At 57.8% G+C, this 12,288-nt stretch overlaps 1 protein-coding gene across 1 annotated transcript in view; it reads right to left on the bottom strand.

Annotated features, from left to right (window-relative positions):
- LOC117647186 (glutamate receptor ionotropic, kainate 2-like) overlaps positions 1–9,236 on the bottom strand; it is a gene marked incomplete at its 3' end in the record, with an annotated part of 37,613 nt that extends 28,377 nt beyond the window's left edge. The window contains exon 1 of the mRNA XM_034388811.1: positions 9,197–9,236. The remainder of the gene's footprint in view (positions 1–9,196) is intronic.
- Positions 9,237–12,288: the final 3,052 nt, after the last annotated feature.

Here is a 12,288-nt window from a genome sequence, read left to right as displayed (position 1 = left end):
AGTGTAAAAATTGAATTTAAACCTCGGCTGAATTTAAATATTAGATACCCTGAAGGATTGTCACCCTTTACGAAACATGAACATCAAAAGTCTAACGAATTTTTTTTTTAGAATTTTTTATTTTTGCTAAGTTGTTCGACACTTGCTGCCGCTCTGGTGATGACCAACCAAGCCAATGGGTGCGTCAAGAGGGCGGAGAAAGGCTTACCGCACTGTAAAAAATTCCGTACTTTTGTACGGAAAAGGTACAGAAAAATAAAGTACGGAGGTACGGAGAAAAGTACGGAACGTTCCGTACTTGCTCCATATGAACCCATGTAAATGGGTACGGAAAACGAGAGTAAAAGCACGCTGACACCTTCATTTGTGTATAGTAGTTTTAAGTATGTTTCAAGTGTGAAGGTATCATCTGCTAAAAAGTACGGAACGTTCCGTAGTTGGCAAGTACGGACGGTCCAGGCAAATTATTGACCAGACATGTTCCGTACTTTTTCCGTACTTTTTTCTCACAGTGCGCAAGTCCTATATGTACTTGCCCGCCAACCATTGATGCACTTCCTCGTTCAGATTGAACCGGACCCCCGGGGGGCTGCGCCAGGCCCGCGCCAGGCCTGCGCCGTAGGGCAACGCAAGGGCTGCCCGAGGACCGCCAGTCCGGACGGAGCGGCCCAGAAGGCCCAGAGGGGCCCGGGGTCCGAAGGGGCAGACCCAGTATGATCCCTCTAATTATTCGCTCCCAACCGGTGGCTGCCCCCTCCGGCCCCTCCGCCCCCCTTCCACTGCACCCCCTGTGGGGCCTGCGGGCCGCTCGAGAGCTCTAAGGACAGGGCAGATTCAAGCCAAGAGGCATTATTGCTGCGATCGTTCCGGAGCCCAATACGCCAGAAAAGGGGTGGTCGTGGTGGGGCCTTGTGGGCATTAATTGGAACAATGAAGAGGGAGGAAAAGAAATTCCGCGTTAACAAGATGTAAGGCCGAGGCCGGAGGGGTGGCGCCGGCCGGACTACAGTGTATCGCTGGTAGTTGGGGCGCTTCCTCACAGTGGGCCAGAAGACCGGTGGACGCGGTCGAAATCCCGGACGCGTTTTGAGCTCCAGAGTCGCTAAGCAGGCCTCCAATCGAACGTGTGACCCCACCAACGGATTCCTCGTTAAGAGAGCAATCCATTGGTGGGGTCACACGTTCGGTTCGAATCCTGTTTAGCGACTCTGGAGCTCAAAACGCCTCTAGAGTTTCGCCCGCCTGCACCGGTCCTCTGGCCCACTGCGCACCGCCCGGCTCGCCAGGCTGCCGTGTGGGCGGGTACACTGGGGTAGCCGCCACCAGATTTCCGTCTCTCGATAACGATGCTGCTAGCCCTCCGAGATACCCGCGCTGCCCGCCTTGCGACCACATTTTTCACGTTTCCTGATCCCGGCGTGTTCGACAGCCTCGAGTAGTCCGTGGCGTCCACGGACGGCGTCGAGGGCTTCGAGTCCGCGAGCGTGCACACCGATAAATCAGCGGCGAGGCGCACTCGGGAACTTGCAGCGCCGAGTTGCGCTCGCTCGCTCATTGTCAGAGTCCGTGAAGGAGGTCGCCGATCAGGTGAGCCGGCCGGGCCTTGGGCCGGGCAGCCAACACAACAAGATCGCGCTGCGGTGCGCCGCTGTGGAAAGTTTTTCGTGATGTCAGCCGAACGGAGGGCGTCCATGAAAAATCAAGCACGCCCTGAGCCACTGCTTGTTTCCACCCCGTTACACGGTGGGCCAGAAGACCGGTGGAGGCGGTCAAAATCCCGAACGCGTTTTTGTGCTCCAGAGTCGCTGAATGGGACTCGAACCGAACGTGTGACCCCACCAATGGATTTGCTCTCCGAACGAAGAATCCACTGATGGGGTCAGACGCTCGGTTGGAGTCCCATTTAGCGACTCTGGAACTCAAAACGCGCCTAGAGACGCGGCCGCCTCCATCGCGGTCTTCTGACCCACTGTGCGTGGTTTGGAAGTATACGACTCCGACCCCTCACCCGGAACACACGCCGCTGGTGTTTATTATTTTCGCCAGCCCGCCAGGTCTGCCAGGTTCCTCGTTATTTGTCGGGCTGAGCGCCCCGCTTTGCCGTCCGTCCGTCCGTCTGTCCGTTCGCCCGAACGCGTTAGCGCCCAAGTGTCTTGTCTGAGCCACCATCTGATTCCATCGTCTCGGATTTCAGTCAAAGGGAAGCGATGCAGGGGGGTGGGGGGCGCGCACCGATGTGACAACCCAAACCAGGCCGCCTCGACCCGGCCGACCCGGCCGACCCGGCCGACCCGCCGCGCGACCCTGCGCGCGACCCTCCGGCCCTCGCCGACCCCTTTCGGGTCCTCATCCCAGACCACATGAAGGCGGCGCGCTTATGAAGGCGGCTTTGACGATGTCTGTGTTAACAACCTCGTATGGGCGCGTCCCCTGCCCGACAATGGCCATCGGCGTGCATATTGTCCGATATTGTCTCCCGTTGGCCCCGTTGGGCATTGTTGCTGCGACTGCCTTACGCGGCGCAAATGTTGCGCACCCAGCGCCAGTCAAGGCGGTCTGGGCCGCCGTCATGGATGACGGCCCGGCAGTACACTGGCCGCCCGTTTCCACACCGAATTTCCGACAGTGTCAGGGTTATCCTGTCTCAGGCGGCCTCTGGCGGCAACAGAACCTAGGGTGTTCAAAGTTACGATTGTTGTCACCGGCATCCACGAAACGCAAGAAAGAAAAAAAGACGCGATCGGCAAACTTATCAACGAAATAAAATGCTTGTGTTCCATGCCATTCGGTGCACTCGTTACGTAATCCCGGATTCCGCACTCCTGGTCCGTTTGCCTGGCGCTATCCGCAGGCGTATCCCTCTCTGAAATGGACACCCGATGCCCGCAGCCAACACAGCCAGCACACAGTGGGCCAGAAGACCGGTGGAGGCGGTCAAAATCCCGGACGCGTTTTGAGCTCCAGAGTCGCTGAATCAAACGTGTGACCCCACCAATGGGTTCCTCGTTCGGAGAGCAATCCATTGGTGGGGGTCACACGTTCCGTTCGAGTCCCGTTTAGCGACTCTGGAGCTCAAAACGCGTCCCGAATTTGGACCGCGTCCACCGGTCTTCTGGCCCACCGTGCAGCACGGCCAGCGCGGCCACAGCGGCGGGATTCCCCCCGAAATTACAGCTCATTCCAGTGGAGCACCGCGCAGCCGCATTATTTTATACGGGCCGGCGTGCATGCCTTCGGGTATCGGGTTACTTATGTCCCCCCTCTTCTTTCGCGGGCCTCACCTCTCCCTGCAGGGGGTAGTCGAGGTCGGGCCTGGCGGGGCAGGGGGCGGCAGGGGGCGGCAGGGGGCGGCAAGGGGCGGCAGGGGGGAGGTTATGGAGGGGAACCTCCTTGTGATCGCATTAGGATTACTAGAAGCCCCACCCCAGCCTCACCGTGACGAGCCCACCCCGCCCTCCACACACACACACACACACACACACACACACACACACACACACACACACACACACATACACGCACACTCCCTGCTTCTCATTCAGTACTAAACGTACATTAGGACTGTGGCGGTGTTCCGCGGCAACTCCGCGTGGCAGTGTGCCGCCAGGCAGCGCGACGAACCCGCCACGCCCGCCACCGCCGGACGGGTAGCTAGCACTCCTTGAGGGAGAGGGGGAAGATGCAGAACGAGCGTTTAACCCGGCGAGCGACGTTTCGCCTTGAATATCACTCTCGTGCCTCGGCACTCGCGCACACACACACACACACACACACACACACACGCAATGCAGCGTTGAATTACATGATACGGCCCCTGCTGAATAACTGAATAACCCGTGCCCCGCCTGGAGGGTGGGAGGGGGCGAGCAGAGGGGCGAGCAGAGGACAGTAGTGCCGAATCGCTTAGCTAAAATAAACTCGTCTCAAGGAGCGGTCCGAATCGGGACAACCCCTGTACCATCATTTCCCTTTCGCGGAGGTTTGATGGACAAACACGCTCATACTCTCTCTCTCTCTCTCTCTTTCTTTTTTTAAAGATCTAGGGTATTAAAGTTTAACCTCATGACACAAATCTGTCATAATACAGAGAAATTTGTTCGTAATATGAAGAAACTGGTCATAACTTACTGCACTGTAAATGTCTTACGGTGCAAGGCTGCACCAACATATTATGGTGGAGATTTTCTCCATAATACCAACGAAATTCGTCAAAACATCTATAAGGTACAGTGGATTTTCAATGGTATGTTACGAAGTCAGCTGCACCACCATAATATGGAACATTTTCACCATAATATGGAGAATCTTCACTGTACAACATTTAGAGTGTGGGATCTCTTCACCCTAGGTTAGTGTCTTTTCTTTCTTTAAAAGTAAAGTTTAAAAGACTCGCAGAAAAGAAAATTAATTGAAAGTTATTTATTGTTAGTAGGACGAGAGGAATCATTGTCGCAAAAAAAAAAACGTGGTGTTTTTCAACCAGCCACAGTCAGTCGCAGTATGTACAACGCAGTCGTCCCATCTTCTCCATGTTAATACGGCTTCTCCCTGCCGTCTAGACCCGAGGGGTGAATCACTCTGCGTTCTGGTGTACACATGAGTACATGAGTACGCTAGTACACTGCTTTACATCAACATCACAATTGAAACACACACACATTTACAACGGCACACAACCACACAACACACAACAGGACCACACAGGCACACGTCGGGGGAAAATGGCGGGGCTGCGCATTCTCGCCCCTCTTAACGAGGCGCGTTTGAGGCTCCTCGCCGTCGTGCCAATCACGAGCGTTGTCGCACGAAAAAAAAAACGGAGTCAAGTTGGTGTCACGTCGCAGGGACGGGGCGGGGCCGGGGCGGGGCGGGACAGGCCGCGGGGGCCCTGGAGTGCCCTGTGGCGGCCCGGCCTGTCCCGGCCCGTCCCGGGGCCCGCCGCCACGCCACCAGTAACACACTCGACAAGCGGAGCGGGCCGGAGCGGGGCGAAGCGACCATCCAATATTGCGTTTTTCTCCCCCTCGCGGACAATGTCACATACGCCGAGGACTGCACCGTCACCCACACTCACTCACACCAACAGACACACACACACACTCACACACACACACACACACACACACACACACACACACACACACACCAACACACACACACACACACACAAACTCACACACACACTCACACACACACACACACTCAAACACACACACTCACACACACACACACACACTCACACACACACACACACACTCACCAACACACACACACACACACACCAACCAATACAGGCCGACCAATCACAGTGGGGGCGAGATGGAGGGGCCAGGGGGGTGGAGGGGGGAAGGGAAGGAGGACACACCAGGTCGCATGCTGAAGTTGAGATGACGTGATCGAGTTAGGTACGCGGCAAGTCAAGGGACGGTCCAAGGTCCGCGTTTCCACCACCGCGAGGAGTTTGGAAGGAAGCCAGCCACGGCGGATGCCTGGCTGCCCGCCTGCCTGGCTGCCTGGCTGCCTGGCTGCCTGGCTGCCTGGCTGCCCGCCTGGCTTGCGGCACCGGCCGGGAATGCAGGATCAGGGATCGACGGAAGGGATCACAGGGAAAGGGCAAGGGGGTAGTTGGGGGGGGGGGTCTACATTATGTGGGTGTAACGAAGCGGAAGCTCGGGAGGGCCAAACAGGCGGTGTGCCGTTTTTTTTTAACAGTGTAACCACGATGGCCGCGGTTATGACCGGAGGGGGAAATCACTCAAGTGGAGCGCTCGCTGTCCCGCCGCGCCGTTTCTCGGTACCACAGTGTACCACACAGATGCCGTTATTTCTCGCTCCATTCCATCCCATCCGCAGCCAGCGCAGAGGAGGGCGCAACTTATCTCGAAGGGGGTGACCCACTGTTAAATTTCGCGTGCAATGATTATAGGAATGTGTTGGAACGTTAAAGACTCCTCGCATATTCGCCACACATTCTGCCTTTACTTACAGGCGTTTTCACCAACTGAATGGGGAATGTTTTCAAATTTCGTGCAAAATGTGGGATAGTGCACCCCACCCCCCTCCCGACTTATTTCGACGCGTCTCCTTCCGTGTTCCTCCAGCTTATGAATATGGTATTGTACGACCCACGTGATGGACGATGACGCTCTTGATGGCACTGCACTGTGGGAGGGAGGGTCCATCAGCGTGGTCAGTGCACGTCGCCACAGCCAGGTTATTAAGGCGCAAATTTAGCGGGCCGCACAGGAAGGGCAGTACCATGGTACCATGGTCCAGCCGCAGCGCACATGCATTGCACAGTGGGTCAGAAGACCGGTAGAGGCGGCTAAAACACTAGACGCGTTTTGAGCACCAGAGTCGCCAAACAGGATTGGAACCGAAGGTGTGACCCCACCAATGGATTCCTGGTTCGGAGAGCAATCCATTGGTGGGGCCATAAACGTTCGGTTCCAGTCCCATTGAGCGACGCTGGAGCTCAAAACGCGTCGGGGATTTTGATCACCTCCACCGGTCTTCTGGCCCACTGTGACATGGTGATTCCAGTTGGCAGAGCCGCTCTACCGCATGGTGATGAGTGAGCAAGTACATATGCATGTGTGTGAAGGTGGGTCATGCATCAAAAGGCTCATGTTTGCACAAAAATATATAACTGGACCAACCCAGGCATTTCATTTTAATTCAGTTTCCACGTGTGTTGCAGAATAGAAAGGAATAATGATAAAAGAAACCCATGAAAATTAAAGACAGAAAAGAAAAGTCGAAATAAACATGCGCCAAAATTGCGCGGCGGTTCTGGGAAGGCGGAGGCGCGGAGGCGCTCCAGTCGTGTGGTTATGGAAATTGGCTGGGAATGTCAGGGGAAGGTAACGAATGAGTTCCAGGGATGAAGCATCTCTGGGACCCAAATGTGTGTGTGTGTGTGTGTGTCTGTGTGTGTGTGTGTGTGTGTGTGTGTGTGTGTGTGTGTGTGTGTGTGTGTGTGTGGCGGAAAGTAGGCCAGAAGAGTTGTCGCCCGCGACTTGATTCGGGTGGGATACGCTGGCGAATAGTGTGATTCGATAAGGGAGAAAAAAAAACATTTTTCTTTCTTTGCGCGTTGCAAACTAGCGAGGCTTTTGGCATGCACACCAGACAGGCCGGGCGAGAGCACCATACCGGCCACCCACCGAAAAAAAAAGAAGAACCCAAGGGCAACTCATCTGCGAAGGGGAGTGTGGTGAGGCTCGTTGGCCCCCTGGCCCCTAAGAGAGGAAATAAATTACTCGTGCCACTGATAGTAAAACAAATTCTCCTGGCGAGATTTTTTTGGGGCTCGCCCCTCCCTCACTCTACCTTCCTTCCGGTCCTTTAGACCCCTGCGTCACGAGGTCAACCCCCCCCTTTGCCAAACGTCCTCCCTGCCTTCCAGGGGGGCCTCTAAAGACATCCATCAAACGCCATTGTCAATCGCGCGGTGCGAGCCAAACAAAGAAAAAAAAAATCCGAAAAAAAAACGAACAAAGAAAACAAAATAAAGGCCGCCATATATATATTGGCGGTTAAAGTGAAACTTTGTCTTGGTCTCGACACCGCTTGCCTTCGGCTCGCCTGGCTGTCTGTCTGCCTCGCTGTCTGCCGCGGCCCCGCCTGCAGCCCCATAACAAGGGGCCATCTCATGAAAGGCACTATAAAGTTGGGAAAACATTCACGACATAAAGCACACGGCTCAGTTGGCCTCCGCTGCGGACATATTCGGCGGCGTGGCACACAGCCGCAGTGCACTTACAGCGGCGCGACTGCTCTGTGTGTGTGTGTGTGTGTGTGTGTGTGTGTGTGTGTGTGTGTGTGTGTGTGTGGCGTGTGTGTGTGTGTGTGTGTGTGTGTGTGTGTGTCTGTGTCTGTAATAATCGTATTATACACTCACAATCACTAAGAACTTTTTTTCGAAACTACGGCCTTTTGGTTACATTTTGTGACAGCCCCCCCTAAAAAAACTAATTATTGAAAGAAAAACCTTAGTGTTACTGAAAATTCTTCAGAATCAGTCAAAAGGAGGCTCAGGAAAGAAGCCCTTTTATTTAAAAGTTATTTTACCATTTACCAGTGAAATAATTTTTCACAACATGTCGTGGCGATAAACGAAATCACGGCATTGGGTGTGTCACGAGCAGTAAAAAATGCTGTACAATGGCACTGCAACCGTACGCTGTCGGAATGACCCTTTTTTTGCGCGGTGGTCGCGGTGCTCGAGGCCGTGCAGGTGAATGGAGCAGGCGGCGACCGCTTCTTTAGCGGAATGGGTCTGGGCCGGCAGGTCCGCCAGGTCCGCCAGGTCCGCCGACACGCCGAGCGGGCCGTGCGTGTGTTGCAGCCTGTGCAACTTTAAGCGCCTCGCCGCGCCGTGCCGCTGCCCCCACCCCTACCTGCATCGCCAACGGCGCCAACACAGTGGATTTGCCAGAAGGCCGGTGGAGGCCGCCAAAACACCAGACGCGTTTTGAGCCCCAGAGACGCCAAGGAGGACTCGAACCGAACGTGCGACCCCACCAATGGATTCCTCGTTCGGAGAGCAATCCATTGGTGGGGTCACACATCAAGTCCCATTTAGCGACTCTGGAGCTCAAAACGCGCCCGGGATTTTGACCGCCCCCACCGGCCTTCTGGCAAACCCACTGTGCGCCGCGGCCATTCGACAAGAACACGGAAGACGTTCGGGCCGTCTCATGAATAACAAGAGCGATGTCATCGAACGCCGTTTAAGATGGGTACTGCCGGTTATTCTTTATCGTTCAATTGTTACGTGTCCCCCCGCGCCGGCAGCCCCAAGGCTGTCCACCGCAAGCCCGGCTAAACTGCCAAGAAGACGCGCAGGGCTGCCAACGGCGGGCTAATTCAACCAGTGTGTGAGGGAGACAGGCTGCGCCTCGGACCCGAGGGGTGACCCACTGTAACATTTTGTGTACAATGATTGTGTGAATGTGCAAGAATGTGCAAGATTTCTTGCTTTTTTGCCACACATGTTGCCTACTTACAGGCGTTTTTGCCTCCTGAATGTGGAATGTGGTCAAATTTTGTACAACGAATGTGGAAAGCTGTTCCCCCCTCGCTCGGACCTGAGAGTCGTTCTCGTCGCTCTGTCTCGCTCGCACGTGTAGGAGACGCCCCGCCAGCGCGAGAGAGACAGGACAGTGTGCCGCCGCGCCGCAGCGCTGCTCACCTGGACGTCGAAGCCAAAGGCAGGGAGGCCGCCGCGCCGCCGCGCCAGCCCTCGCCGCCGCCACCACCGCCACCGCCGCCACCACGCCACCGCCGCCACCACCGCGCCGGTCGCCGGCGACGCGCGCGAGGACTCGCGAGAGGGTCCGCGGGGACTCGCCGCCGTCCTGCCGCTCTTCGACGCCCTCGACGTCCCCGCGTCGACTGAGAGGGCGCCGGCGGCTCGGCGCGGCGGCCGTGGTGGGGGTGGCCGCCCGGCCCGGCCGCCCGGCCGCTCCCCGAGCAGCCCCGAGCCGCTCGCGCCGGCGCCTGCCGTTAGGGGAGGGGGCGCTGCCAGCCGGGCGCCAACGTCGGCGGCGGCGTCGGCGGCGTCGGCGGCGTCGCCAAGACCCTGCCTGCCTACAGGCCGGCCCGGCCGGCCCGGCCGTCCCCCCGCAGACCGACGGGGACGGAAAATGCGGCGGCGGCGGCGGGAGACGAACCCACGGCGGCGACGGCCGCGACCCGCAACAACGAAAGTTTGAGTCATAGAAGGGAATGGGAGCGGCGGAGGGGCGGGGGACCGGCGTATGAAAAGGTGTGTCATGGCGCAGGGATAAGGGGACAGTCGCGAGGAGCGAAATGAGATAGCGAGGGGAGGGGGTCCAGGGAGGAGGGAGGACGCGGGGACGCGCGGGCAGCAGCCACCAGGGCGCGCAAAGGCGAGAAACTGCAACACAATTTCGGAACGCTCGCTACGCATCTTGATTGCAGCGTGTGTGTCTGTGCGTGGAGAAGCGAGAAGAACACGCTGTAGTCGGCTGACGAGGCGGCATCGCACTTGGCAAACCACAACGAGGCGAAAATATGGCACATTTAAAGCCGCATTGGTTTTGTTGTATGTCCGGCTGCGCATACAATGTATCAACTTCAATACAGTCCAGTGCAGCAAGATCAATCATCAGCCGTCCTGGCCGAGAACAAGCGTGCCACAGTGGGCCAGAAACCGGCGGAGGAGGCCAAAATTCGAGACGCGTTTTGAGCTCCAGAGTCGCTAAATGGGACTCGAACCGACCGTGTGACCCCACTCAATGGACGAGGAATCCATTGGTGGGGTCACACGTTCGGTTCGAGTCCTGCTTAGTGACTCGGGAGCTCAAAACGCGTCTCGAATTTTGGCCGCCTCCGCCGGTTTCTGCCCACTGTGCGTGCCTGCGGTAGCCCCTGCGAGGTAGGCAGTCCACCGGGCCGCGGCGCACGGCTGCGCACCGTGTTGCCTACACCGTCGTTGGCAGGCGCTCCCGGCCGGGATGCTGCCGCAGCGCCGAGGGTTCTGGCCTCAAACTTTGGCGTCGCCAGTCTGGCAGGGTCGCTGATGGCGCGGACCATCGACAGTCCCAGCCCGCGCAGCGCGCAGCCTGACGAGGAGACTCCAGCAGGTGACTCTGCGCGCTGCAGCGCCGCGCAGCGGATTTGCCAGAAGACCGGCGCCGGCGGCCGAAACTCGAGACGCGTTTTGAGCTCCAGAGTCGCTGAATGGGACTCGGACCGAACGTGTGACCCCACCAATGGCTTCCTCGTTCGGAGAGCAATCCATTGGTGGGGTCACACGTTCGGTTCGAGTCCCATTTCGCGACTCCGGTGCTCAAAACGCGTCTCGGGTTCCGGCCGGCGGCGCCGGTCTTCTGGCAAATCCACTGCGCGTCGCGACGAACCGCGACAAAACCCATTTCCGCAAGGTGTCCCCGTCGACTTCGCAGAAGGCCCGGCCAATTACGTGGCACGTCGCGACTGCGCGTCAGCACCAGTCAACGCGTCACGGCACACTGCATGGAGATGCGTCGCGCCAAGCGGGAAGCAGATGGAAAAAAAAAAAAAAAAAAAACATCTGAGCCCCACAGATGCAGAGCGTGGCGCCACGGCGGCCAGAGCGGCCAGATGCGGCGCGCCGAAGTTTGAGGCGGCGCGGCGGACGGAAAGCATTTTCGATCTGATTTGAAAGAGGCGGGGCGGAGCGGGGCGGGGCGGGGCGGGGCGGGGCGGGGCGGGGCGGGGCGGAGCGGGGCGGAGCGGGGCGGGGCGGAGCGGGGCGGGGCGGGGCGGGGCGGGGCGGGGCGGGGCGGGGCGGAGCCAAGCAGGCGGAGGCGAGCAGGCGGCCAGGGTGTGAGGGTAATGATATTCAGAGAGAGGCTTTGTGGCGAGAGGCGGCGGGTCGCGACGGCGCGAGGATCGACACATATATGACCGTGTCAAAAGGGGCACAGCGGCACAGCACGGCGGAGAGGAACTTTTTCGCCCTACGCCGTCGCGGTCGCTTCAACTTCAACGCCACCTCCTCCTCCTCCCTCCCTCCCTCCCTCCCTCCCTCCCTCCCTCCTCCCTCTCCTCCCTCCTTCTCTCTCTCTCTCTCTCTCTCTCTCTCTCTCTCTCTCTCTCTCTCTCTCTCCCTCTCTCTCTCTCCCCTCTTTTCCCTCGAGGGGAAGCCGATGATGCCACAACCTCCGCGGTGACAGACACGATGGTAACGAAGTGTTGCCGTGTTAATCCAGTCGACGTTTTGCCCGTTTTTAGACGGCCTTTTGGACGCATCTCAGTGACATACTTTGGGAACGCTCGCCACGTCTGTCGGCAGTGTGGTGTTTGCGTGTGCAGCGTGGCATACACAGTGTAGCAGGGGAACCAGAGCCACCGCCAAAGTCCGGAGTTATGCTGCCCCACACTCGGCCGGGGCCGGAACTCCCGTACCCACACTGCGATATGACAGGAATTGACGCCTCGGCTACACACGCTCTGTCTCTCTCGCACTCCCGAGGGACGACCCAAGAGTGCGAGAGAGAGAGAGAGAGAGAGAGAGAGAGAGAGAGAGAGAGAGAGAGAGAGAGAGAGAGAGAGAGAGAGAGAGAGAGAGAGAGGTGTCCGGACGCTGTGCTGGTGCATGGCTGCGGAATTTGACCGCGATTTGTTCGCTCCACTTCGAACGCTGCTCTCGACCGAACAGACGCGTGTAACTTCTGTTATACCGCTTTCCTTGGTTTTGTGAGGGAGAGCCCCGAAATTTGCATGAGTTTCCCCGGAGAGCGAATTGAAAATCGGGCGGTCAGTGTTGCCGCGGGG

Source organism: Thrips palmi, unplaced genomic scaffold, assembly GCF_012932325.1.
Source record: "Thrips palmi isolate BJ-2018 unplaced genomic scaffold, TpBJ-2018v1 HiC_scaffold_2, whole genome shotgun sequence".
Lineage (NCBI taxonomy): Eukaryota > Metazoa > Arthropoda > Insecta > Thysanoptera > Thripidae > Thrips > Thrips palmi.
The sequence above is the reverse complement of the archived record's forward strand: the minus strand, read 5'-3'. Positions and strand labels throughout refer to the sequence as shown.